Below are 4,157 nucleotides of genomic sequence, written 5' to 3'. Positions count from 1 at the left end.
TCCGCCAGCAACTTCCGGCCGGAAGTGAGGATTTACCATAGAGACAGCAGCTAGAGGGTCGCCCGGACTTTGGTCTGGGTCCTCCAAGGCGGACTTAAAGGGGTCGCAGCCCACAGGATGTAATTAATGGGGACTAGAGACTGGGCCAAAGGAGAGGGTCCTGGAGGGAGGGAATCAGAAGGAACATCCCATTTCTTGAAAGCCCGCTGGGTGTCTGGAGCCGTGAAAGCATTATCTGTCTACTCCTCATGCAACCCTCTGAATTAAGTGCAAAGACCACTCTTGTCTTGCGGATGAGAAAACGGGTGCTTCGAAGTTGCTTGGTTACTTTCCCAAGCACAGCCGGTCAGGAAGTGGCAGAGCTGGGTTCACACCTAAGTCATTTCTGCTCCAAACCCAATGCCCTTTCCACCACCCCAGGTGGCAGGAAGGAGAGAGCTTAAGAGCAGAGGGGCTACGTGAAGATGCAGGCTGTCCTGGCCTATTGGGACAACTCCTGGAAAGCCTATTGCTCCAAAAGACCTGGTCGATTCCCGACAGTTCAGTGTCTGTGGGCAGAGGAGGCAAGGAACAGGAATCTTGCTCTGAGTCTAATCTCACAACCAAGGAAGAATTGCTGAACCGTGTGTCAGGTGTTTGAACCAGAGCAACTCCATCTTGAATAGGGGCTGGGTAAAATAAGGCTGAGACCTACTGGGCTGCATTCCTAGGTCATACAGGTCATAAAGACCTTGCTGATCCAACAGGCTGCAGTAAAGAAGACGACCAAAACCCACCAAAACCAAGATGGCTATGAGAGTGACCTCTGGTTGTCCTCACTGCTACACGCCCACCAGCGCCATAACAGTTTACAAATGCCATGGCAACGTCAGTAAGCTACCCTACATGGTCTAAAAAGGGGAGGCATGAATAATCCATGCCTTGTTTAACATATCACCAAGAAATAACCATTAAAAAAAAAAAACAGCCGGGTACACTTTGGGAGGCTGAGGCAGATGAATCACTTGAGGTCGGGGAGTTCAAAACCAGCATGACCAACAGGAGTTAGAAACTAACCTGACCAACCTGGTGAAACCCCATCTGTACTAAAAATACAAAATTAGCCAGGCATGGTGGTGCGCACCTGTAATCCCAGCTACTTGGGGGGCTGAGGCAGGAGAATTGCTTGAAGCCAGGAGGGGGAGGTTGCAGTGAGCCAAGATTGCGTCACTGTGGCCGGGCACAGTGGCTCACGACTGTAATCCCAGCACTTTGGGAGGTCGAGGTGGGCGGATCACCTGAGGTAGGGAGTTCAAGACCAGCCTGACCAACATGGAGAAACCCCGTCTCTACTAAAAATACAAAAAATTAGGCAGGCATGGTAGTGCATGCCTGTAATTCCAGCTACTCAGAAGGCTGAGGCAGGAGAATTGCTTGAACTGGGGAGGTGGAGGTGGTGGTGAGCTGAGATCGCACCATTGCACTCCAGCCTAGGCAACAAGAGGGAAATTCCGTCTGAAAAAAATAAAATAAAATAAGGATCGTGTTGTGGGGAAGAGAAAGATCAGACTGTTACTGTGTCTGTATAGAAAGAATTAGACATAAGAGACTCCATTTTGTTCTGTATTTGAGATGCTGTTAGTCTGTGACCCTACCCCCAACCTTGTCCTTGCAAGAGCTATGTGCTGTGGTGACTCAAGGTTTAAAGGATTTTGGGCTGTGCAGAGTGTGCTTTGTTAAACAAGTGCCTGAAGGTAGTATGCTGGTTAAAAGTCATCACCATTCTCTTAATCTCAAGTACCCAGGGATACGCACACTGCCAAAGGTCGCAGGGACCTCTGCCTAGGAAAGCTAGGTATTGTCCAAGGTTTCTCGCCATGTGATAGTCTGAAATATGGCCTCGTGGGAAGAGAAAGACCTGATCGTCCCCCAGCCTGACACCCGTGAAGGGTCTGTGCTGAGGAGGACTAGTGTAAGAGGAAAGAAGCATCTTGGCGGTTGAGATAGAGAAAAGCATCTGTCTCCTGCCCATCCCTGGGCAATGGAACATCTGGGTGTAAAACCCGATTGTGTGTTCTGTTTACTGAGCTAGGAGAAAACCGCCTGAGGGCGAAAGGTGGGACTTGCTATTGCAATGCTGCTCTTTATGCACTAAAAAGGTTTATGGAGATGTTTGCATACGCATATCAAGGCACAACACTTTTCCTTAAACTTATGTCACAGAGATCTTTTTTTTTTTGAGACGGAGTCTCGCTCTGTCGCCCAGGCTGGAGTGCAGTGGCCAGATCTCAGCTCACTGCAAGCTCCGCCTCCCGGGTTTATGCCATTCTGCCTCAGCCTCCCGAGTAGCTGGGACTACAGGTGCCCGCCACCTCGCCCAGCTAGTTTTTTGTATTTTTTAGTAGAGACGGGGTTTCACCGTGTTAGCCTGAATGGTCTCGATCTCCTGACCTCGTGATCCGCCCGTCTCAGCCTCCCAAAGTGCTGGGATTACAGGCTTGAGCCACCGCGCCCGGCCATCACAGAGATCTTTATTCATATGTCTTACTGCTGACCTTCTCCCTACAATGATTCTATTATCCTGCTACTTCCCTTTTTCTAAGATGGTAAAGATAATTGTCAATAAATACTAAGGGAACTCAGAGACTGGTGCAGGCCTCTGTATGCTGAGCGCCGATCCCCTGGGCCCACTTTTTCTTTCTCTTTACTTTGTCTCTGTGTCTCATTTCTTTTCTCAAGTCTCTTGTTCCACCTAACGAGAAACGCCCACAGGTGTGGAGGGGCAGGCCACCCCTTCATCGTGCCACTGCACTCCGGCTTGGGCAACAGAGCTACAGTCTGTCTCAAAAAAAAAAAAAAAAAAAAAAAAAAGAAGTAGTTACCGGGCCTGGGAAGAGTGGAAGTGGAGAATGAGGAATTATTGCTTAATGATTACAGAGTTTCTGTTTGGGATGATGAAATTTTGGAAATAGTGGTGATGGTTGCACATTGTGAATATAATTAATGCCACAGACTATACCTTTAAAAATAGTTAGAATGGTAAGTTTTATATTATGTATATTTTATCACAATAAACTTTTTTTTCCTGTTTTTTTGTTTTGTTTTGTTTTGTTTCGTTTTGTTTTGAGACAGGGGTCTCACTCTGTCACCCAGGCTGGAGTGCAGTGGTAGGATCATAGCTTGCTGCAGCCTTGACCTCCTGGGCTCAAGGGATCCTGTCTCCTCAGCCTCCTGAGTAGCTGGGACTACAGGTGCGCACCACCACACCCAACTAGTTTTTATAATTATCATTTTTTGTAAATATGGGGGGTCTCACTCTGTTGCCCAGGCTGGTCTCGAACTCCTAGCTTCATGTGAATTCCCCCACCTCAGCCTCCCAAAGTGCTAGGATTACAGGTGTAAGTCACTGCTCATGGCCTACATTCACCAACTTTTTGATATGAAGTGAAAGCCTTTTATTTTCAGCATGAATCTCTCTTTGTTGGGAGGTCTTAAAGACACCTGTAAAATAACGCAAGAGCAAATTTGTCTGGATTTTTATGACCTCACCTTCTTCACAATCTCTTTGAGTTGTCTAACATTCAACAATACATACCGTTAGCTTTAGTAACTTGGAAATATTCAACTTAAGTTTTTGTTTTGATGCAGGAGCCACACTTCTGTTTTGTTTTACCCTATTTCATGAGTTTACATAAGAATGAAATGATATAATTGTATAATTAGCTTAACTGGACTAAACAGGTTTGTAAACAACCCAAGCGGCTTCAGGCAGGCATTGGGCTCACCTGGTTGGAGCAGACGCCAGGTGCCCCTGGAGAGGAGCCTCCAGGTTTTGTGTGTGTATGTGTGTGATCCCCGTCAGTACCACTTGGAGTGGGAGAGGGACTTTTCTCAAAGGAAGCAGGGGTGAAGAAGGCGTCCTGGGCAGGGGAAACTAGAGGCATCTGTGTACTCCATGACCCTACCTCTGCCCCCTGGTGGTGGCTCTTGGTGGCGCTGCTGACCACAGGTGATGGCAGAAACAAGCCAGCCCTGCAACTGGCAGGTCTTCTCTGGGGCTACCTGTCTGTCCTGCAGAATAAAGTCCACACGATTGCTTTCCCCCTTTTTTTCCATTTCTGCTTCATTAGGAGAAAACAAAACTCAACAAGTCACCCTTAGCTGTCCTGGCCCTGTTG

This window comes from Rhinopithecus roxellana, chromosome 19 (genome assembly GCF_007565055.1).
Source record: "Rhinopithecus roxellana isolate Shanxi Qingling chromosome 19, ASM756505v1, whole genome shotgun sequence".
NCBI classification, from domain to species: Eukaryota; Metazoa; Chordata; class Mammalia; order Primates; family Cercopithecidae; genus Rhinopithecus; species Rhinopithecus roxellana.
This window is presented reverse-complemented; position numbering follows the sequence as displayed.